Below are 25285 nucleotides of genomic sequence, written 5' to 3'. Positions count from 1 at the left end.
AATTGGGCAAATAAATGTTGAGATTAATCTCCCACAAGGCCCAGGCCTTGTTTAAAAAATGTTCTTTGCTTCTAAGATTTTCCCTGGGGCCAGTCGAGGAAGAGGGAACTTGTCTGGCCCATCTATACTCCACAAAGAGAACAACTTTCCAGCCGGGGCCAATGGTAGGACGAATCAAGATTTGGTGGCTTCTTCCCCTCTTGGGATTCTGTTAGAGTGCAGGAAAACGGAGGCATATCACAAGGCACTGTCACCGCAGGTTGTTTTTCTGGTAAGTACATATACTTCACCTACCACAAAAGTGGAAGGTTGGTGGGGGGCATATAGGCGGAGTTCTATAACAACTCTTTTTTTTTTTCAGAGGAAGCTACCCTCCATAGGCCAAGAAGTAGTGGAATTGGAATGCAAGAATATCGCTTCGAGGTTCTAAATTCAGGATGTCAGTAATATGTAGTGGAGAAAAAGGACAAGGGTCCCCGAACAATAATCAATATGCAGGAATTTAAAGAATAACTGGTTTGCCACCACTTGTGGATGAAGGGGTTTCACCTCCTCTGAGACATCCTTCGCCTGGTGGACTGGTTAGTTTTCGTGGACTTAAAGATGCAGACCTCTCAATAGGAATTGCCAAACACCACCGCAGCTTCCTCCAATTGGTATGGATGGCTACGAATTCACTACCCTTTCGATTCAACCTATTGCATCACCAAGGTGTTTCACAACATAGGCCTGGTGTTGCAGGGGGTGGCTTACAGGTCGGTAAACACCTTTGTCTCTGTTATTTTTGCATGACACCTCCCCATTTATAGAGCCCAGGTAGGTGAGCACCCCCTTTTTTTTTTTTTTTATATATTTTTATTGCAGAGTTATAAACCACAGGATACAATTAGTCAGCCAGTTCACTCGTGACATCCCCCCGTTCAATAAAAAAACCCAAATCGTACACAGCCATTCAGCCCGCATCCCGGAGGCCGGGCGGCATATTACTCCATTCAATAGGAAAACATCACGGTGCACGTCCCATAGGGACCATGGTTGAAATGTCGTTTTACGTATCTGCTTTTACCCCCCCACCCTCAACATCGCTCCCGTCAGCCTTCCCAGTGGTAATCAGTGGTACCGCCCATGTCGGGACCTGCCCTAGGCGCTATGGTTCTGTCATGCCTGGCCTCTCCCCCCAGCCATTCCGCACTCCACATAGTACCCACCATCCTAGTAGATTCAAGGTGCCCTGGCGGGCTACCATCTAATGGCTTCAGGCCCACCCCAAACTCCCATTAACCAACCCCCCCAAAGCCCCCCCCCCTGGCAACTGCTAAGGTGTATGCCTCGTCCTGTCGAGTTGGATGGATCCACTACAGTGCGGGTTATAATACTTTTGTGTTCGCCCCGCGGTGTCCACCGGCTCAATTCTCACCATCCTCATCCTCTACCAAAGAATCACGCAAGGCCTGCACCACTAGCTCGCATGCACGCGCCGCATCCAATGCCTTCTCATTCCCCATCTTGACAGCCTGCTTCATCCGGAGCACACTCTCGCAGTCAGACCACCGCAGCAATTCGTTCTTCCATCTACGCAGCGAGGGTCCCCCCCTGGACTTCCAATGCCACGATATTTCCCTCTGCGCCAATATCAAACCCAGGTCAATGAATTTGCTCGTCACCTTGGTGTGTTTGGTGTGCGGGAACCAGAGCAGCAGGCACGCCGCCATATCGAATTCCACCTCCCTGTCAGTCACTTCGTTCAGGAGTTCCCCTACCTCCGCCCAATAGACCCCCAAGTGCGAGCACCCCCAAAACAAATGATCCATGTCCGCTCCCAGAGACGAACACCGTGGGCATCGAGCATCCGGCACCTGGAAGTACCGCTGTAATTTCTCAGGAGTTAAGTAGGCCCTATGAAGCACATAGAAATGTACTTGCTGAAAGCGCGCATTTCTCGTGCCCTTCCACGTGCGCCGCAGGATGTGGCCCCACGCCGTATCCAGTATGGGCCGGCCCACGCTCTCCTCCCATTTAGTCTTGAGCCCTTGGAGCGGTTCCAGTCCCTCATTCAGCATCCTATTATGGAGGCACGTCACAGCTTTGAACGTACCTGCCGCCATCACCACATATTGGCACGCCATAGTCGTTGTCGGTTCTATGAGCCCCCCTTTCCAGTGCTTCTGTATGGCAGCCACCACCGCCGCGTGTAGGAGGAACCCCCCGTCGGGCAGCCCAAACTGGTCCCGGAGCGCTTCGAACGGTGCCAAAGCCCCGTCTATGTATAGGTCGCCTACTACCTGCAGTCCCGCCTCTTCCCAATCCAGCAATGGGGACCAATCTCCCCCGTGCGGCAAGGCCGTCAGCATGCCGATCGGGATCTCCGGTGCATAAGGCCGCGTCGCCTTCGCTCTCCGAAGGCTCCTCTGCCAGCACAGCCGGAGCGTCCGCTCCTCCATGGTGAGGGCCCGCAACTCGAGCCTCTGTTGCATGATAATATAGGACAGCACATGGCGTTGTATCCCCCGATCCCGGTCCTCCTCTGGACCCCGAAACACCCTGGCCACGTTCTGTGTAAGGACCTGCAACTGCGCCGCTAGATAATACAGCTCGAAATCGGGCACAGCCATGCCCCCTTCTATCTTGGGGCGAAGTAGCGTGCTCAGGGCCACTCTACGGCGGCCATGCCCCCATAGGAAGCCAATAATCATCGACCTCAGGTCTCTAAAGACCCCCTGAGGAATCCAGACAGGCAGCGTCCGGAAATAGTAGAGGAAGCGGGGGAGCGCCACCATTTTTAAAAGTGCGATCCTACCCAGAACCGGCAGCGGGAGAGTCGACCAGAAGTACAAGCTGCCCCTCAGTGCCCGACACATCGACCAATGTTGCCCTCCAATAGGTCCGCAGTTGCGTGGTAGATGCGAACTCCCAGATAGGTGATACAAGATGGCTCCCATACCACGCCCAAATTGCCGCCGGGGTCTGGCGATCCCGCTCGCAGCGGAAACACACAAGTCTTCGCCCAATTGACCTTAAGGCCCGACAGCCGGCCAAACTCCGACAACAGATCCATCGCTCCGTCCAATGCCCGCGCGGTGTCAGCGAGGTACAGGAGCAAGTCATCCGCATATAGCGAAATATAATGCCACTGCCCGCCGCTGGCAATCCGACCTCGCATGGACCGCCAAAGGTTCCATCGCCAGAGCAAACAATAGGGGGGACAGAGGACATCCCTGTCGCGTGCCCCTGCCCACCGGGTACGCCGCAGACACCAGGCCGCCCAAACGCACTCTCGCCGTCGCCGAGGTATATAAGACCCTCGTCCACCTGCGGAACCCCTCGCCCATGCCAAACCTCTCTAACACTCCATCCAGGAAAGACCATTCCATGCTATCAAAGGCCTTCTCGATGTCCACGGACAGGACCGCCGGAGCTCCCTCCCCGTCCAAGATGGCGTCCATTATTCCCACTAGGCGGCGAATATTCAGCGCCGTGCTCCTCGTGGGTATAAACCCGGCCTGGTCCCTGTGTACCAAGCCCGTCATGTGTGGGGCCAGCCTGGAGGCCAGGATTCGGCTCAGAATCTTGTAATCCACCGTCAGCATGGATAGCGGGCGATAGGACCTTACATCCGTTGCATCCCGGCCAGGCTTTAGGAGTGGTACAATCAAGGCCTCTCGCATGGACCCAGGCAATTCCCCAGCCTCAAAAGCTTCCGTATACACCACCAGCAGCCTGGGAGCCAAGCTGTCCACATACTGCTGATAAAATTCAATCGGCAGCCCGTCCACCCCGGGCGTTTTGTTACGGGCCATATGTTTGATGGCTACCCGTATTTCTGTGAGCGTGATCGGGCTACCCAGCTCCTTCGCGTCCTCCTCGTCCAGGACCGGAAGCTGCCTCTCCCCCAGATATTCCTCAATGTCCTGAACCCCCACTCCCAGCTGACTCTGGTACAATTCCTCATAATATCCCCTAAAACGTTCCAATACCGCTGCCTGGGAGTACACCATCTCCCCCCGCGCATTACCAATGCTGAGGATCGGGCAGCCCCTAAGTTCCGGGTTAGCTAGTCTGGCCAAGAGGGTGCCCACCTTGTCCCTTTCCGCATGTGCCCTGATGATATACTGCCTGTAGTCATAGCACCTTAAACGTTCCGTCTCGGTGGCAACCACTTCCTTCGCTTCCAATAACTGGGTCTGCAAATCTGGCCTAGCCGGCCTGCGGCGCTCCAAGTCCCTCAAAGTCTCTTCCGCTTTCATGAGTGCGTTCAACACAGTCATGCGAGCATTCGAAAACCTACCAAAACACACCCCTCTCACCACCACTTTCATCGCATCCCATTCAACGGACCTACTTGTGGCCGTGCCCTCATTCACTCCGAAATAGCTATCAATGCCTTGCTGAACCGCGTCGCTGAACACAGAATCCTCAAGCGTCTCCGGCCGAAGCCGCCATGTTGGTATCACTGAGCGCTCCCGCTGCCACTGAATGTGTACCAGTAGGGGGTTATGATCTGAGATAGTCCTAGCCAGGTACTCCGCATGGGAAATCAATGGGGCTAGGGATCCACCGCAGAGCACCGAATCAATCCTGACATGCAGATCATGGAGAGCAGAGTAAAAGGAATAATCCCTGGTTTCCCTGTGCCGCTCTCTCCAGACATCCAGCAACCCCCATCTATCCTGCCAGTCCTTCCTGTGCGCGGCCAACCTGCGCACCGGGGAGTCCACCAGGGGGGGATGGGACCTATCCAAAGCCACATCCGTGATCGAATTGAATTCCCCCCCTAACACTATCGGGCCCGCCAGGAAAGAGGCCAAGGACCCCGAGAGGCCATCAAAGTATCGAGCTTGATCAGTGTTCGGCGCATATACACAGCAGAAAACCACATCCCGTCCATATAACCTCCCCTCCACCGCCACAAACCGGCCATCTGGATCCACGACTTGATTCAGCACTTGAAAGGGTATCCCCGCCCTCACCCAGATCAACACCCCCCTGGCATACGCTGAGTAAGTGGTGCCGAACACCTGGCCCCGCCATCTTTTCTGCAAAGCAGCGCACTCTTTTTTGGTGAGATGAGTCTCCTGTAGCATAGCGATCTGAACCCCCCTGTGCACTAAGTATGCATGGACTTTGTGACGTTTCACCATAGTTCGCAGCCCCCGGACATTCCACGTCAGGCATTTCAAATTAGGTAATGTCCCCATTCCAGCTTCGTACAGTCCGATTCAAATAACGAAGGTTCATAGCCCCCCCCAATGCAGTTGCCCCCCCCCCCCGAACATACCCAGAACAGAAAAACTCCCCAAACCCCACTCCCCAGGACAGAGCACACGAACCCAATGTCCGCCCCCATCCAAACCTTGAACCAACTTCTCACGCTCTTACCCTGTGGTCTCCACCACAGTCGGCCTTAAGGGCCCAAGGGGGGTGAGTTACCGCCGACCCCAGCTAGCGGAGCCCGCGCCTTCATCCCCCACTAAGCACACAGCCCCCCCCACCCGGCATCCCGCCCTCCATCAACAGGATACCACCCTACCATGAAGTCTCGATCTAGTCCCAATACAATCTCAGCCGCAAAATATGCCATCCGACGTCTGTGGGGTCACTATCGGCCCCTTCGAGCTTTCCGCCTCTGAGAGTTCCTCTCCCGTCCTGCTGCCTTCCCCGCCTGAGTCCGATTCGGCCAGTTCACTAGTCTGTTGCGACCCCGTAATGGCCGCCGTCGCTGCGAGTGCATCCCTCTTCTCCGCCGCCATTTGAGCCTCCCGTTTCTCCCGCTGGCGCCTGTTGCGGGATCTGATGCGTTGCGATTGCCTCACCCGGGGCTGCTTGGGTTGGTCTCGCCTACTTTTATGCGATCTGTCCGTCCCCGCTCTGTACGACTCCAGCCATTGCCAAACTTCATCCGGAGTCTGAAAGAAGTGCGTAGTGCCATCCATTATGATCCGCAGCTTAGCTGGGTAGAGCAAGGAGTACTGGATGCCTTCCTCCCTGAGCTCCTTCTTCACCGCTAGGAACGATGCCCTGTTCTTCTGGACCGCTTGGGTGTAGTCCGGGAAGATCGTGACCTTGCTGTTCTCCACCTCATAAGGGCCCGACATCCTGGCCCGCTGGATGAGGAGATCCCGGTCTTTGTAGTGGAGGAGCCGCACCACCATCGGTCGGGGGGGGGCGGCCAAGCCCCGGCGGGCGAGCAGGTACCCGGTGAGCTCGCTCCAGAGTGAAAAAAGGAGTAAGCCCCTCCGGCGCTACCACAGTGCGGAACCAGTTCTCCATATAGGCCACCGCATCCTCCCCCTCAATCCGTTCCGGCAGGCCTACGACCCGCACGTTGTTCCGTCTATTGCGGCCTTCGGCATCCTCCGCCCGTCGCTCCAGCGAGTCCAACCGGGCCAATATGTCCGTGATCCTGTGCTCCGCGGTCACCACCGATGGCTTCAGGTCCAGCAACAGTTGGTCATGGTCCTTGACCCTGTCCGCCAGCTTCGCGTGATCCGCGCGTAGCAGCCCCAGGCCCGTGGCCACTTGGGCGATGTCTTGGTGCAATGCCTCCTTGGTCGAGGTGATCGCATCGAGTATGGCATCCAAACGCCGGTTCAGCCGCTGTTCTTGGCCCAGCTCCGGGGAGGGAATCTCGCCCAGCCGAGTTGATGTCGCCGGGTCCCCCTCAGCGCGTTCCTCGGCCATCGGCCCTCCGGTCGCCGCCATTCCAGGGTACTGCGTCACAGGTCCAGGAGCCCGTTTTGTGTCGGTGCTCGTAGTTCAGTGCCAGCCCCCTGGTACCGGGCAGTGCAATGTCGCCTCCGGTGCCCTCAGGAGCAATGACCAGCTTGAGGAACTTCGTTCAGCTAACCCCCTCGGAAGCCTGAGGGGGGAAGGATGAGTCTTCGGGCGGTGGCCAGCGAGGGCCCCCCAGGTCCGGGCGATGCAAGTCAGCGTCCCCTGGTCTCAGGATACAGCACCGCCGATCCTAGTGCCTCGACCAGCCGATTGCAGGATCTCTTGCCAGTCGGCGACAACTTGGCTCAGGGCTGAAGTTCGGGGCCGTCCGACCTCTTCGCCGCCATTTTCTTCGCACCCTCGGCAACACCTCGGCCGCCTCTTCGACTCGGTCTCCTTGGGGCCAGCAGTCCCCCAGCGAGACTCCGATCGTGCCCGGCTGTCCCCTTACACTTCAGAGGGCAGGAGCGTCGTCTCCGGGTCGCCTAGGGTACCGAAAACAGGAGAATTAGCGGGATTCCGCGCGGAGCTGCGAGCTCACGCCGCCATCCCGATCGGCGTCCAAGCCACGCCCCCGTGAGCACCCCCTTGATAGGAAGCTCCTTAGATATATCGGGCATTCTCATCCCTCAGATCCAAGATATTCAACATTGTGGGACATTAATACAGCTCTAATTTCTTTTCTTTCTTGACCTGCTAATAGAGTTTCTATGTAGGAAACAACTAATATGTAAGCTTGGTATGTTGCTTGTTTAGTGTCCTGTAGATTATATTTTTGTTAAGCTATTTACACCAGCAAGGTTAACCTTTTTGCTGTGCAGGAGCACAAAAACACGTACTAGAACAATATTTTACCCAGCATTAAAAGATACTTCAACATTTTTTGTAGTTGAACGATTGAAGGCTGGCTTTGCATCACCATCATTGGGTTGGCACTGTGCTGAACTTGCCTGCCACTGCTGGGAGACATCTGATCTTGCCTTCTTCACGGACCCAGCTACACAAAGGGTTGGTGAGCTGCTGGGAAGTCTTCTTGTGGCACTTTCCTGTGGGATCTACACTTTGGTGGAATGACAATCAGGCTTGTGCGAAAGGCAACCTGAGCGCTGGAGCCGTGTGGTTACATTGCAAGGAGAGTCCAAGTTTGATGCATTTTCAGCCTGTTCTGGTCTGCTAAGGTAAGCAACTCCTGCGACGAAGAGGAGCCTCATGCTGATAGCCGAAGGCAAGGGCAGTGGGGGTCCTTTTAGGACCACTGGCGGCAAGCTGGTGATGTAGCCACTTTTACATCTCCATTTTGGGCTAAATTGTACGATTTTTTGCTGTTCAAGGGCTCTCGGAGTTCCAGTTGCTTTTGCTGCCCTAGAGGATGGGCAAGGACCCTCTGGTTCCCCCCAACTAGCTCTTCAAAGCGACTGCTGGTATCCCGGATTCGCTGCGTTTATCTGTTGCTGGTCACCCTACAGGGGGACGCTAGGTCCCATATTCATGAATAAAGGTACATTCTTCTTTGTGTTTGTGGAACTTTATTAGCCAACCCCACCATCTCCACTCTATCAACAGTCAGTTGGTTTGATTTTCCAGTTCCTTTGGGCTTGGTAACTTAATGCTTTTAGTCTGGTTGGAACTAATTGAATCACCCCAGAAGGTGGCCTGGTACCGTAGATGCCGGCAGTCTAGACTACGGGGAATTGTCATTTTAAACCCTAATCCGTTCCTGGGAATCTTACCACACTGCCTTCACTAATTTTCGTTACTTTGTTGTTTTCTCTCACTCTTGTGAAAAAAACATTGTTTCAGTCTCTTGTATAGGTAGACTGTTTCCCTTCCATTTGAAGTGTGTGCATTTTTCACTGGGGGTGTCATGAACGCAGGGAGCTGAGTTGGGTGGGGAAACAAAGAAGCTCAAGTAGCGCTGGTGCTCTGAGCAGGAGGGGATTTTATTCATAGCTGGTGTGATACATGGAGTGTTGGGCTTTGATAGGGTTCAGGAGGAGCCACTGGGGAAGGTGTGCTGGTTCTATGGCTAGTCTCTTAACTGGTGGAGCTACCCTTAATTTACACTCTGTTACTGACTTCAATAAAATGGGCAAAAAAAAAGCCAAAGAAAGATCTCCTGTTCTCACGCCTCCACCTAAAAGCACCTTTATAGATAGAATGCTCTGCAGGGCTATGGGGATTATCAGCACGGAGCTTGAGCTCATTGAATTGGGATTGTACCTAATATCTGGGGCATCTCCATGTCTGGGCGCAGTACTAGCTACATCACCCCGGACTTCATTAGATTTCATGCCAATCTAGCAGAGTCCCAGACTAAGTGAATCAGCTAATGATTCTGTACTTGCTTGTGGGTCTGTTAATAACAGAGCCAATACATCCTTTGGTAGAGCTGAGGGGGGAAAGACCACCTGCTGGACACTCAAGCAAGGTTACTAGGTCTAGTACTCATAGTCCCATGCAGCTTGGTAAGGGAACATCTAGCATACCTGCCAAGGATTCCTTGGAGGTTGTTCTATTGTACAAACCTGAAAGGGTAGAGCAAGTTATTGAGGACTGCATGCACATGGTTAGTGAACTGCTTCAAGGAAAATTCCACTCCCTTTGAGCTCTGTTGGAAGCTATGGAGAACAAGCTTATTAAGACCGGAACAGGCCCATACTACACCATAAATTAAATCATACAGATCCAAAGAACTACAGGGTCACTCAGGTTGGGATAGTTGAGGAGAGCCCATCTACTAGTTGCCAAGGGCTTCCTAAAAGTACATTGCACCCAAAGAAAAGATTTGTACCAGATTCCCAGAAACATGGATGGCCTAGTACAGAGCAGCCATTACCACTTTTATCTGTGCATTTGGGAAAATGAGCAGGCAACAAGCAATGAAACCATCACAGGGGGTTGTCCCCTATGGGTAATCCTGGTCACTGTGGATCATTGGGAAGTTTAGAGAATCCTAGAGTGAATCGTCCACCTGCATCTTGCCCATATGTTGAGTGCTAACTAAAGTCCTGCAGCTTTGTGAAGGACAGAGCGAGTAATATGAAATTATTTAACAAAACCTTGGGCTGGCTTGCACACTACAAAGACTTTCCCATATCCCAGGCTAGCAATATACTATTCATCAAAAGGGTAGCCTAGATTGAGCCAGGTAGGGTGGACTGAGGTATTATAATCCACTTTAGGTTTCCTTCATTGGCCTAATAAAGTGCTATTTGGATGTGTAAGTAAATATCCACCAAGGACGAGCTCCATTGAGACGCTGCCATTTGGTCATTAGGTCTCGCCTGAGCCAGCGCATGCGCTGTCTGCGAGAAATGTAGTAAGTGGGCTTTTAAAAGTGCTATCACACGCTTTTGCTGGCCTCACGCTTGCGCATACACGCACGTGCATGCGCAGCCGCCATCTGGCTTTCTGTTATGGCTCCATTAAACCTTACAGCGCACAAATAATTTTTACTACCCCCTCCCTTCATCCCCCTCCCTCCCTTCCTCACATCGCACACCACTCGCCAGCCTCGATCTAGTATGCGGGTAGGACCGACATTAGATGGTGAGCCCTTCTTCCCCCCAAAGCATCCACTGTCTTCCTTCACCATTTCAAGTTGGCGCTACCGATAGTGGGGAAACTACGTACAATGTTTCTTGCACAGCGCTATTTAGGGCCGCATGTTCAGTCCGGCGTCTGCTCTGACAAGGGTGAGCCCTCACGCTCCCCGCTGGATAACTTCCGGGAATCCGCTCTGGAACCGCTGGACTTGTTGGAATCATCTGCTCCGGTGGTAAGGAGTCTTGAGCTATTTTTTTGCCCATATTCACCTCACGGGGAGACCCCAATGCTTGTTATTGTAAACCCCTCGATCTAGTATGTGGGTAGACCGGCATTAGATGGTGAGCCTTCTTCCCCCTCGAAGCATCCACTGTCTTCCTTCACCATTTCAAGTTGGCGCTGCCGATAGTGGGGGAACTACGTACAATGTTTCTTGCACTGCGCTATTCAGGGCCGCATGTGCAGTCCGGCATCTGCTCTGACAAGGGGGAGCCCTCATGCTCCCCCGCTGGATAACTTCCGGAAATCCGCCGGACTTGTTGGAATCATCTGCTCCGGTGGTATGGAGTCTGGATGTGTCCTTTTTTGAGCTATCTTTTGCCCTTATTTACCTCCTGGGAAGACACCCTGGGGGTATCTTTGGTATGGGACGTGTCCGCTTTCTACCCGTAAGGCCCCTGGGTTGTTTCAATATGGTTCAGTTACCAGTCTCTCGTTCTATTTAATAACCGGCCGGTACAGCAGCGCCCATCTGGCCCTGGCTGTGATGTCACCTCTTGCCATTTGGGACCATAAATATTTCTTGTATGTGGGCCCTCATGTTTTTTCGTCTTCAGTTGACCCACGGGCAGGCGGGATGCAAAGAGTGAGGACTGCTTGCAGCCATTGGCCCACCACATCCAGACACACATTCTGGCCTTACAATTTTTGGAGTAGGAACCCCACAGTCACTCGGGGCACTAATATCCCAAGGAGTTTTTCTCTATCCCTGCCTGGTTTCCATTTCGCCCAGCCCCCCTCCCTCCCCCCTTTTTCCATCACGCTTTGGGATCGGGTGATCCAGGCCCCTCTACCCCGTTACTGATATAGTTCTATGTGATGGCTTATTTGGACATTAATGAGTGTATTCCACAGGGGAATTTCTCTCTCCCCCGCCCTAAATACGGGTATCTTCTATCTGGATTTGGACCTATCTCTCCGGTACCGGGCTGAGACCATAGGTTCCTTTTCGGCATACTGTCTTTCATTTGAACTCTTGTCTGGCTTTCGTCTTCATCACGTCTAGGTAAGTTTGAGATCGTTGGAGGAAGGATTCCCGTGCTTCTCCATCTTTTAACAAGAATACGGACTATTGTGTGAATCAGTGAGTAAAAGATATATTTTTTGTTGTGATATGTTTTTCATTAAGGGATACCTTTTTATTTCATTTGATTTTCGGATGTTCCTGGACTTTAGACGTGTTTGACTGATTGTATGTAAATTTAGGTATTATTTTCTGTCTTAATGGTGTTTACTCATTTCACAGTGCATATGTGATGGGTAAGGTTTTCTCATTTTCACTCTTTGGTGTCGCATGTAAGTTGTTGCTTCAGACAACCAGAGGATAGGTTTCTTTTCTTTTTATCATCTTGTTCCATGTACGCCTTAGACTCCTCCTTTTTATAGGCACAATACATCCGTGAGCCCATCCCCCTCTTTTTATATATATATTTTTTTCAACAGTGTTGCTCTATTTAGCATATCCTGTTTCTTGCCATTTTAGCCTGATTATTTGTTTTTTTCATGCTTCCTAAGCGCTCCTCCCCCTTTTTAGGTCTCGCCTACACTGGAGGACCTTTAGCCGTCACTCTGCTCTTTTTGGAAGCACTTGTGTGCTAGATAACTAAACACTTATAAGGTTCCAAAGCGAGACCTATTGGCTATGCCAGTTATGGTTTTTATAGGCAACTGGTTCCCCAAAACTTCCCTTTTCAACAGCAACTTCAAGGGTCAGGTGCTTTCTCAGCCTTTGCTTGCCCAATGCAAGTGAGTTCTGATGATACCTTCTCAATTCCAACCTACAACCGATATGATACCATAGCAGATGTAGATTGACTCACTAACCGCAAAGGGCAGCCAAGGGACAACAGCGGGGGATTGCGACCTGGGTAGTGTTTCAAGCAGTCTAGGTAAGGGCTTTGTCCTGTCTAGCCTAGAGACGGCCAAAGTGAAGCAAAGCATTCATGCTAAACAAATACTGTCACCTCAATTACCAGAACTAGTTTATTCCCACTTCAATGTTCCTGCTACCAAATTCAAGGGAGGGGCAAGCAGGACCATCCACCTGGGAAAAATCCCCCCCTCCCCCAAGTAAGATTCCTGTAAGCAATGTTATGCATGCTGCTTCCACCGCAGGGCCTGACAACCTGTGCACTGGATTAGATGAAGCTGCGTTAGGCCAAATTAGATCAAGCTTTTGTGAGACCAACTCAGTATTTTAAAAAAAAAACAGATTCAGCTGGGTCACCTCGCCTTATTCTTATGTCATCACCAACTAATGAATTGAATAGAACTGTCTGCCAATGGGAATTCCCCAAGCCAGGTTCATTTCTTGGAACGTTGCTGGTTTGGCTTCCAAACGAGATATCCCAGAATGGTGTGAATTCATAGATCAACACGATTTTTGTGTTTTTCAAGAGACCTAGTCTTTGCAGCCCCTTCACCATGTAGGTTACTTAGGTTTTCATAATGCAGCCACATGCTCTGGATTTGGTAGGCCTTCTGGGGGGTCTAATGATTTGGGTAAAAGCCACTATCTTTGGCCTATGGAGAACGATATCAATGTGGATTCTCCAGATGTACTGTGTTTTAGTTGACTACTTCTACGGATGTAACGTACTACATTTATTGTGTATATTGTAGATCTACGGGGAATAAATTGGAGTCGATTGTTCTGGACCAGCTGAATGGGCATCTTGCTCCACTTCCAGCCAGTGCAAGGAAAATGTGGGGGGCGATTTTAACTGCCAGTATGATTCGCTGAGCAGGTATAGCCATGCCCTTACGGCTGACTAGGACATTATCTGGTCAATACTGGAGCTAGAAATCCCCTCCATCAAGAAATTGTCTCCCATAGCTATCCAGATCAATGGCCTCACATCAAATCATGGGCTCCACACTTGTGATGGCAGAACAGCCTCTGATAAATTAGTTAATCGCACATTTAGTAGGATAAACCATACTAGCCTAGTAGATTATATAAGGCTGGATGCTAAATTATATCCATACTTGATCAATATGACAGTTCTTGCCCGCTCAGATAGTAATCATAATGCCCTGATTCGTTAGATGTGTTTAATTGCATGCAATAAAATACCCACCATTAGCCCTTCAACAGTAGACTCAGTCTTTAGTAATAGACGCAGGATCAAATGGAGTACTTTAAAACACCCTCAGGAGTCAATTGGTGAGATCTATAAATTGGGCACTGGTGGTATGGTGGGCTTGATACCATTGGTCCCTACTGGGGATGCTCCAGGAACATTGAGGGCAATATCCAATGTCCATACTTGGCTGCTTAAAAAGCAGAAGAACCATTTTTGGATAGAAACTAGGCGAACAGTGAAGAGGAAGCATCTGCAATCTTGGTTCAGCAAGTCATGCAGAGCCGCCATGGTTGAATTGGTCCCTGCAGTTAGATAGATCAGATAGATCTCGGATTCAGGTAGCAAGACGATCCTAAAGGGAAGTGTTACTAGTGGCTGCTCTCGGCTACGTAAACGGGTCCCCTTGTTGATTACACTGCTCTCAGTAAGGAGCAGTTGGGCTGCTAGGTTGATCATGAGAAGTCACAGCCAAGATGCGACCGTTCATTCCGGATTGCATAGATCTTGAGGCTCCCTACTGCACTTCAGTGGCAGCTGTTATTGATATTCAGTTAAAGGGGATCAATCTCAGCAGGGGAGGGGGGACCAGCGGGCAGCCCACAGCCTGGCCGACTATCCTTGAAGGGTCCTGCTGTGACCATTCACCCACTGCCTGAGTGGTATGCCGTTTTTCCAAAGCTGCTATTTGCAGGCAGGAAACTCTAAGGCCCACCATGCTCCGATGCCCACCATGGCACCTCCGTGGGGTTGAGTCATCACCTCAGCACCCCCTCCAATCAGATCAGGCTGCAGTCCGGGCTCTCCCTCGAATATTATATTAAATGCCTGGGAAGGCCTAAGGCAGATTCTATTATCCTCCCTGCATTTGCTGGCCCTACGAGGCCCGGAGTTATAATCCTTGTTGCTTTAATTAATGCTGTGCAGTTCTTTAAATGTCTCCGGGGCCTGAATGTGCCACACTTGAGGGCCCGGTAGCTCGTAAATGAAGCATAGTAGGCCGCACAGCACCCCAATCCCTGGCGGCTCTGCTCTCACCTCACCGCTCTCATCGGTTCTCTGCTCCCTGGCCACAACAACCATCCTGGACCCTCGCCACTGCTCTTAAGCCACTCACTTGCGCAGGGCCCAGTCGTGCCAGTCTTTGAGTGGGCGTGGGAGAGGCCCGGAGCCCCCTGGTGGGTTGCAACGCACAGAAGGCCGCGCCTCGTCCAGGATGCGCAGCCCTCCCTCTGCTGTCTGGGATAAGAGGACTTCGGTGTCTGCTCCGTAGGGGGGGAGCCAGCCTCTCCTGATGCTGTTGAGGGACTGTACAAGACACGCCCAGGCTAGGCTGCACAGTCACCCACCAGGCAGCCAGCCAGCGAATGGCGTCCTCCCCGCAGGGCTCCCTGTCTGTCCCGACGCAGCCTCCAATATTGGCCACTGATGAGGAAAATGAACAAAAAACACCTTGCCAGGTTCTGCAGGGACGTTGGGAGCGCCTGCTAAGTGACCACAGGGTGAGGTATCCCCTATTGGGAAGCATGATTCTTCAGGATTGTTGCTGGGCTTGTGGAGCTCTGCTACCTTGCGGCCATCTTGGAGCCAGGCAAACTCCGCCCCCCTCCAATCCTATAATTCCTAATGTGGCTTTTCCTGCTCATCCGACTAGGTCTATTGGCTTTTCTAAAATTGGGCCCCAGGTCAACAGCAGCTTCTCTTGTGCCTTTTTAATGTTCGTTATTTGGTCTCTAGTTTCGTTGTGAAACTTACAGCCAACTCCCTCATTGCTGCAACATAACTATCCACTGAGTAACCAGGATGTTGCATGTGTTTAAAACTTGTACTTTGCTGCTATCCCATTCCTCTTCTTCTTATAGTTGTCGACCTTCCTTACAGCTATCTCCTATCTACTTAATTCTTTATTTGCTCCCAGAGAGCAAATAAACTTTGCCACCTTCTTCTGTACATGATAATGTCGCCACTGGTAGTGTCTGAAAAAGCACTAAAACCCTGTTTCCACACTTCCTCAACAAATCCGTACTCATGGGTTCTGCTAAGCTTCTGGAGTCCTTATATCCTCCCTCAGTCAGGCAGACTAAGCTTACATTCCCTGTAGACCTATTGGTTCTTGCTTCAGTCTGTTTGCTCCAACACAGTCCAGAATAAAAAGAAACCTTTTCTTTTTGAAATGTTAAATATTTCCTTCTCTTTGCTTGTATTTAAGCATTAAAATATTTACCCAAATCCCACATCATATGGAAAATCAGGATGTGTTTACTGACGTCACCACAAAATTCACAGCATTGAACAGTGTGTCAGCCCCATCTCCACAATATCATTAGTTTTCGGAAACACTTCAATCAACAGTTCTGCAACAGTTCCTCTCCCTTGCGAATACTGTTTCCAGTGTACCAACCCCAACTTCACACCAGTGTCACGCATATGTGCAGCAAAGGGTCCCTTTATACAAGGACATGCGTGGTACAGTGAGGTTGTCAGAAGTAGCTAGTTTATCACCAGGCAGGTTCACTATACTGTGCCTATGCCGAAGCTAACATACTCTTGCATGCAGTGTAGAATGGCTCTCGCTCTAGACAAACTAGCATACAACAGCATAGATCTCACCCCATAGAACACTGCGTAACACAGGAGCACACCACAGCTTCTCAGCTGTTTTTTAAGGCTCGCCTGCTGATGCGCTTCTGCGCATCGCTGGCGAAGCTCTAATGTGGCTTATCCAGTGTTTAACCACCACTGGCTAATTCCACTGGCGATTTCTTGAAGTGCATGTGCTTTTTAGGTCATTGCGCAAGCGCAAGCCCTAAAAAGCGCGTGCACAATGCCACCAGCCGCCTGCCTGCCTGCCTCGCATTACCACATCAAAGGCAGCCCTGCCTCCCTCCCACAGCTTCTCTAATTATTCACGGCCGGCCAGTCGGCCGGCCATACTTTCAGTTTCACCTCCCCCCATGGCCGTGTCTCCTTAGCGTTTCACACGATTTGGGTTTTATAATATAAACTGCTTTTCACTTGTTCAGTTCTCTGTTCCTGTAAGTGTTTGTTCAGTTCTCTGTTCCTGTAAGTGTATGTCATTGTTACATTTAGTAGTGTATATAATTAATGGGATATGCACATTTTCTTGCCCTTTTTTGAAGTCCTTTAAATGTAATTACACTAAAGTTCCATACTGATGGTGAACCTCAAAAGCTAGTCATCTTAACCTAGTTGAAAATAGGACTGTTTTGAAGAACTAACGCTTTGTGACCACACGGGAATACATCTGCTTAGCTGAAGTCAAAGCTAGAATCCAGGCATATAAATCATGGAATCTGTGGCAAAAAAACATTCACGCTCCGAAAATGTCTTAGATTTTGATAGAAAACACAGACTTAAAATGATTTTGTAATGTGCGTTTTGAATCCGTGTAAAATGTGCACAGCTTCCCGCTTGATTGCTTTAAAGTGATAATGTAGCAGTAGTTCATTTGTTGGCGCAGATATCTATCACTCACTCTGCGTGTGTGTTTTATTGCTTTTTCATTTAAACACGGAAGATTCTCTGCAAAAAAATGTCTCTGGGGGAATTCTAATCGCAGAAATGCCGTGTCACTGTAGGAACCAATGTATTGCAGTGTTTACCAGCCCGGGAGAGAGTTTCCATGGATACATACAGCATTAAGGATCCACGATCAGTCGGCGTTGCATCTTTTGTGGAGCCTAACTTTGCTCCACTGCCCATGAGTGACAACAACATTGGATATGGACTTGCAGTATCACAACACACAAGGCTTGCCTAGTGTCACGCTCACTGGCTGTTGCCTTTTTGCAATTCCGTCAGTTTCCCCATGTTTGCTACTCATTTCTGATTGACAGTGCCTTGTAGTTTTCAAGGCTTCACTTAATTGTGTTGAGCTTTGTGATTTGCTCCCTTCACTTCCCAGCTGTTAGAATAGACCTATTGTGTACAGGCTGCACTCTCTAACGGGACTCAGTCTCTAGATTGCTGTAGTTAGCATACCTAGTTAAGCTTCAGCGTGCCTTGCGTCTTTTCTGCTCTACAACTTCCCTAAGGAGGGGTTCATCTACCACAAGCATAGCACCCGAACATCATAGTATTCGTGAGGTAGAGGCACATAGAAACCTGCAGTTGAAAACGAGCACATAGTGGAAGTGAAGCGTTTTACTAGGCACCGCTGAAATGCTTCCAGCGTCATTTATTTTCCTCCGGAAAACATCGAATCTTGTGGCAGTTAGGTAGTGTGCACCTAGCACTGAGAAATGCAAGCAGGTGGAAGCAATGTAACTTTACTCCCTTCATAGAACACTGTTTAGAGACTGCCTCCTCGGTAAGTAATGTCTTACAGTATATGTGCAGGACTCCTCTCCATCACCCTTTGACTACCACTATTCTCACTCCATTGAAATTCCCACGCTGTGGCCACCAGGAAGATTATTGATAAAGCAAGCAGTGGTCCCTAGAGGGGGGAAGTGTGAACCTCTACTTCCTTGGAGAGAATAATTTTAACCATCAAGAGATTGGTTCCATTTCTCAGTTGGACAGTTTTATTTTAATTGTTTAACCAATAGAAACAAGCATTTGCAATGCAATAGGTCTCACATTTAAGTACGTTTGAACTATTGGCATTGTAAATGACAATGCCTTTTATTATGATTTTGGTTTTTAAAACCTAAATAAAAGGCATTGCCATTTACAATTCCAATAGCTTGCACTCGTTGTTGCTTCTGTTTGGATTTATGAATGCTCATTGTTGGTGACCTGAAAACAAGTTTGTAGTATTTGAAACTTGTGTGGAACATTAAATTGCAGTAAGCCACCGCTGACACAGGTGAAAACGCCCACACCGCCAGCGCGGTCACAAGGCGAGCCACGCCCACTGCGAGGCCACGCCCACCAAGACCAGTACTTAAACGCTGATAGCAGCGCAACGATTCCACTTGATTGTATCCTCTGAGGCGGAAGCCGGAGGACTGCTAATTGTTTTAAAATTGTCACTTTTGATTTGTTTTTAAAAAGAAACGAAGCATACCTGCACTGAAGCGCCGGCCTCTTACGCGCTAAGGCAGCCCTCCCAGACCTCCCTGATACAGCGAGACCACCGCTGACACAGGTGAAAACGCCCACACCGCCAGCGCGGTCACAAGGCGAGCCACGCCCACTGCGAGGCCACGCCCATAATATTCACTTCAAATGTGCCGCCCATACCAGCGCAGCGGGAGAGCCGTTTGCGCGCCGAAGGCGCGCCTAAGGCAAGCCCGTCTGCGCACGACCGGGCCTAGGGCCAGAACCCCTGCTGGACAAAGCTGCCCCCAAGGTAAGCTATTCTCGTCGGGAGCTTCTAAGTCTCAGACCCCCCACAGCCTCCACCTGTAAATATGTTCATGACCTAAATGGACCTTTCATCCGCTGTTCCCTCTGCCAGCCAGCCCAGCTCAAACTACCTATAAGACCCCACAAGCCCGTAGCCCTCAAACTTGCATCGCTGAATTGTCGCTCGCTCCCCAAACATGCGACCCTGATCAACCACCTTATAGAAGATCAGGAAATAGACATCCTCTTCCTTACGGAGACTTGGCTCGCCCCACATTCGGAATCAGATATGGTGTTAGCTACCCCACCGGGCTTCCTCATTCAGTCCCTACCCCGCCCCTTAGGCAGAGGTGGTGGTGTTGCCATTATTCACCGGGACTACCTTCACTGCAAATCTAGTGATGTGCAGATCCCCGATTCTGAAAGCCTACAGTTCACAATCAAGCTAGGCCCGACTAACTCACTGACAGGAGTCCTAGTTTACCGCCCCCCGGGCATCCAGGCCCCTTCGCTAGCTCTCTCCTGGACACTGTAGCAACACAGGCCCACTCCATCACAAACTTCTTGATAGTAGGAGATCTGAACATCCATTTCGATGACCCTGCAGATTCGGTAGCTGCCGACCTGATCACCGATCTAGCGGCACTTGACATCCGCCTCCTAAACTCTGGAGCCACACACACACCAAGGGTCATCTGCTGGACCCTGTGTTCACAAGCACCCCCTCGATGCAAGCAAAGGAGTCCCTTCCCCTCCCCTGGACAGACCACTTTTTAGTTTCCTTCCATCTTCCAGGAACCTTTAGGAAACCTCAAAAACCACCCACTTACATCAGAGACAGGACCTGGTCCAGACTTCCCACCGAAGAATGGGCTAGGAACTTAAAGTCTACCACCCCTGCATACGCAGAAGACCCGGCTGTTGCCGACAGCAAATTCAGAGAGTGGATTACTACCTCACTGGACTCCGTACTCCCACTTAAAACTAGGGAGGACAAAAACGGGAAACATGGTTCCGCTCCGTGGTACACCCCGGAACTCCGACTACTACGTAAAATTTGTAAAAGAGCCGAACGGCTATGGAGGAAAGACTGGCAGCACGCCAGCAAGGAAGCATACCATAACACAGTTAGACTCTACAAAGCTGCCATCAGGCACGCTAAAACGTCCCACTACGACACTCGGATAAAAGAATCTTCCAATTCTGCCAGGGAATCCTTCCTAATAGTAAAAGAGCTGCTAAAAGTACCCAACTCCCCTTCCTCCATTACCCCCCCGGTGGACCGAAGTAATGAACTAGCCACCTACTTTAACGACAAAATTGCCCGCATCTTAGCTTCACTCCCCCTCCCCGGTCCCTCTAGCCACATGGACAACCATTCACCCCCTAGCCAGACTGAAAGCAGCATACGCCCCCAACTCGTGACATTCAGGCCAGTTACCGGCAACGAGGTAGAACGAACCTTGGCTAAAATGAAAAGCGGATCACCCCTGGACCCGGCACACATCAGATTCCTCAAAACCGTGGCCCCCGTCATCGTCTCCACGCTCATGGAGCTTATCAACAGCTCACTTGCCCAGGGATCTGTTCCTGCCAGCTGGAAGAGCGCGGTGGTAAAAGCACTCCTTAAAAAACCCCAACTCGACCCAGCAGATATGGCAAACTACCGGCCAATATCACTCCTCCCTGGGATTTGCAAGGTAGCCGAGAAATTGGTCAATGGTCAATTGTCTCAGTTCCTCGAAACAAATAACATCCTACGGCAATCCCAAACGGGATTTCGCCCGGGTCACGCACAGATACCGCCCTTCTTGCCGTCATCGAGGAGGCGAGGCACATTCTGGATTCAGGAGGGTCAGTGGCAGTGATCCTCCTGGATCTTAGCGCAGCCTTCGACACAGTCAACCATCGTGTCCTTCTCCATCGACTCGCGGCAGCAGGGATTACCGGGACGGCACTCAGTTGGATAGAATCCTTCCTCACTGGGCGCACGTTCCAGGTATGGGACGGCAATCACCACTCGTCCACCCTCCCCCTCACGAGCGGGGTCCCTCAGGGATCTTCCCTGAGCCCGACGCTTTTTAATGCATATATGGCCCCTCTTGAAGACGTGGTGACACCATTTGGTATAAAAATAGTAAGCTACGCTGATGACACACAACTGGTCGTCTCCCTATCCCAACTAGACGACCACCCAGACAACCTGGCTAACTGCCTCACGGAAATCCACGGCTGGATGTGTGACTCATCATTAAAACTAAATGGGTTAAAGACCGAAGTGATGCTCCTGGGAAAGCAATGGGTGACCATCCCCCCAGCAGTCTGGCCAGACGTGTTCGGGGAAATTCCCACCCCGAAGCGCGAAATTAAGACCCTCGGAGTGTGGCTTGAACCCGAGCTCTCAATGAAAACGCAAGCGGCTAAAACCGCAGGCACCTGTTTTGGGCTCATGCGCACTACCCGCAGGATTCTTCCCTTACTACCATCCGCCTCCAGGAAGCTACTTATCCAGGGGCTAGTATTGTCACGGCTGGATTATAGCAACATGGTCTACCTGGGAGCCCCTGAGGCCACCCTGACGAGACTGCAACGGACACAGAATGCAGCAGCACGTCTGCTCATGAACCTTCCATCCAGAGTGTCAGCTAAACCTGCCATCAAGGCCCTGCACTGGCTCCCTGTGCGCCAAAGGGTGGAATTCAAAGCCATGTGCACGGCATATAAACTGATCAACGGGTCTGGTCCTGCGATCCTCAGTAGCATGGTCACCCCCTACAAAGCACCCAGATCCCTACGATCCGAGAATGAGCACCTAGCCAATATTCCCAAATTCAAAAGGACACGCACAGGAGGCCGACTATTTTCTGTACAAGCGGCTACTGGATGGAATTCCCTCCCACGTACCCTCAGACTGGAACCTAGCTATTTGGCTTTTCGTAAAAAACTGAAGACACATCTATTCCCTAAATAATGTCTCTCCCCTCTTCCTCCCCCTCATCTGGGTAACAATTTTTTTACAGCGCGGGGATGCCCTTGGGTCACCAGGCACTTTACAAGTCGCTAAATAAATAAATAATAAATAATAAATAAGCGGCATGGGCAACCTTATTTGCAAAGAGAAGTTAAAAGTACAGAATATTCATCTTGAAGTGTCTCCGTTCTGATGACCACCTCATTGTTACTGATTTGCAAAACTGTTCAGTTTCTCTACTCATCAGAGTTAGTCCCTTATGAAAATCTGTAAGATAGCAGTGTTAAGCATGGAATAACAAACTGGGCATTTATATTTAATGCCGATTACTACCATCCCTATTTTACGAAGACATTTTCCTTTCCCAAGAACGCATTCTTTTTACGGCTCAGTATAATTAATAAAAAATAAACCCTTCAAGGACTATGAAGTTGCCTTTGCCCTACACAATGTCAGACCACCCATGCAGGAGTGTGCAGACATCACTCTGGAACTCCACAGCAGCCTCACTCTGGAACTCCACAGCAGCCTCACTCTGGAACTCCACAGCAGCCTCACTCTGGAACTCCACAGCAGCCTCACTCTGGAACTCCACAGCAGCCTCACTCGAACTCCACAGCAGCCTCACTCTGGAACTCCACAGCAGCCTCACTCTGGAACTCCACAGCAGCCTCACTCTGGAACTCCACAGCAGCCTCACTCTGGAACTCCACAGCAGCCTCACTCTGGAACTCCACAGCAGCCTCACTCGCGGCCTCCACAGCAGCCTCACTCTGGAACTCCACAGCAGCCTCACTCGTGGCCTCCACAGCAGCCTCACTCGTGGCCTCCACAGCAGCCTCACTCGCGGCCTCCACAGCAGCCTCACTCGCGGCCTCTACAGCAGCCTCACTCGCGGCCTCCACAGCAGCCTCACTCGCGGCCTCCACAGCAGCCTCACTCGCGGCCTCCACAGCAGCCTCACTCGCGGCCTCCACAGCAGCCTCACTCGCGGCCTCCACAGCAGCCTCACTCGCGGCCTCCACAGCAGCCTCACTCGCGGCCTCCACAGCAGCCTCACTCGCGGCCTCCACAGCAGCCTCACTCGCGGCCTCCACAGCAGCCTCACTCGCGGCCTCCACAGCAGCCTCACTCGCGGCCTCCACAGCAGCCTCACTCGCGGCCTCCACAGCAGCCTCACTCGCGGCCTCCACAGCAGCCTCACTCGCGGCCTCCACAGCAGCCTCACTCGCGGCCTCCACAGCAGCCTCACTCGCGGCCTCCACAGCAGCCTCACTCGCGGCCTCCACAGCAGCCTCACTCGCGGCCTCCACAGCAGCCTCACTCGCGGCCTCCACAGCAGCCTCACTCGCGGCCTCCACAGCAGCCTCACTCGCGGCCTCCACAGCAGCCTCACTCGCGGCCTCCACAGCAGCCTCACTCGCGGCCTCCACAGCAGCCTCACTCGCGGCCTCCACAGCAGCCTCACTCGCGGCCTCCACAGCAGCCTCACTCGCGGCCTCCACAGCAGCCTCACTCGCGGCCTCCACAGCAGCCTCACTCGCGGCCTCCACAGCAGCCTCACTCGCGGCCTCCACAGCAGCCTCACTCGCGGCCTCCACAGCAGCTTCACTCGCGGCCTCCACAGCAGCAACACTCAGCACCACCACCGCATCACTGAGCACCACCACCGCATCACTGAGCACCACCACCGCATCACTGAGCACCACCACCGCATCACTGAGCACCACCACAGCATCACTGAGCACCACCACAGCATCACTGAACGCCACAGCGTCACTCGTCGCCACAACTACATCACTCCGTGCCATCACTCAGAAACACCACATTATCACTCAGCGCCACCCCAGCATCACTCAGTGCCACCCAGCGCAACCACAGCATCTCTCAGCGCAACCACAGCATCTCTCAGCGCAACCACAGCATCTCTCAGCGCAACCACAGCATCTCTCAGCGCAACCACAGCATCTCTCAGCGCAACCACAACATCTCTCAGCGCAACCACAGCATCTCTCAGCGCAACCACAGCATCACTCGGCACCACCACAGCATCACTCTGCACCACCACAGCATCACTCTGCACCACCACAGCACCACCCCAGCATCACTCAGCACCACCCCAGCATCACTCAGCACCACCCCAGCATCACTCAGCACCACCCCAGCATCACTCAGCACCACCCCAGCATCACTCAGCACCACCCCAGCATCACTCAGCACCACCCCAGCATCACTCAGCACCACCCCAGCATCACTCAGCACCACCCCAGCATCACTCAGCACCACCCCAGCATCACTCAGCACCACCCCAGCATCACTCAGCACCACCCCAGCATCACTCAGCACCACCCCAGCATCACTCAGCACCAACCCAGCATCACTCAGCACCACTCAGCACCACCACAGCACCACTCAGCATCACTCAGCACCACCCCAGCATCACTTAGCACCACCCCAGCATCACTCAGCACCACCCCAGCATCACCCCAGCACCACCCCAGCATCACTCAGCGCAACCACAGCATCACTCAGCGCAACCACAGCATCACTCAGCGCAACCACAGCATCACTCAGCGCAACCACAGCATCACTCTGCGCAACCACAGCTTCACTCTGCGCAACCACAGCATCACTCTGCGCAACCACAGCTTCACTCTGCGCAACCACAGCTTCACTCTGCGCAACCACAGCTTCACTCTGCGCAACCACAGCTTCACTCTGCGCAACCACAGCTTCACTCTGCGCAACCACAGCTTCACTCTGCGCAACCACAGCTTCACTCTGCGCAACCACAGCTTCACTCTGCGCAACCACAGCTTCACTCTGCGCAACCACAGCTTCACTCTGCGCAACCACAGCTTCACTCTGCGCAACCACAGCATCACTCTGCGCAACAGCATCACTCTGCGCAACCACAGCATCACTGGTTCAAATATGTTCTTTCAATGTTTCAAGCTGTTTTCAAGCTTTCACGCTTTATTACAAATCACAAAAAGATGTTAATTTTTCACTTCTGTTCTTGGATTTTCGTCACAATAAAAAACACTGAACATAATCTTCACAAAAGTTATTTACAAAAATGTAAGCTATTGTCATTACAAATTAAACAAATTATTTAAGTATTAATTATTTAAAGAAATTAAAAGCCTTGTTATTTGTAATATCAATACATCTAAGTCACGTAAATACAAAACATGTTGCATTACAAATGCTATAGGTGTCACATTTGCAAAAGTTATAACTATTGACATTGTAAATGACAAAGCTATTAATTTAACTATTTGAAAAAATAACACATAAATAAAAAATAAACATTTATAAGACCAATAGCTCAAACTTTCCTAATGCGAGCCCTATTGCATTTCCAATGCTTGTTTAGCAT

The 25285-nt window shown here is 51.4% G+C and overlaps 1 protein-coding gene across 3 annotated transcripts in view; it reads left to right on the top strand.

Annotated features, from left to right (window-relative positions):
* LOC147701810 (transmembrane protein 11, mitochondrial-like) overlaps positions 1-25285 on the top strand; it is a 206064-nt gene that overhangs the window by 45948 nt on the left and 134831 nt on the right. The gene's annotated exons all lie outside the window — the stretch shown is intronic.

Source organism: Lissotriton vulgaris, chromosome 7 (assembly GCF_964263255.1).
Source record: "Lissotriton vulgaris chromosome 7, aLisVul1.2, whole genome shotgun sequence".
Taxonomy (NCBI): Eukaryota; Metazoa; Chordata; class Amphibia; order Caudata; family Salamandridae; genus Lissotriton; species Lissotriton vulgaris.
The sequence above is the reverse complement of the archived record's forward strand: the minus strand, read 5'-3'. Positions and strand labels throughout refer to the sequence as shown.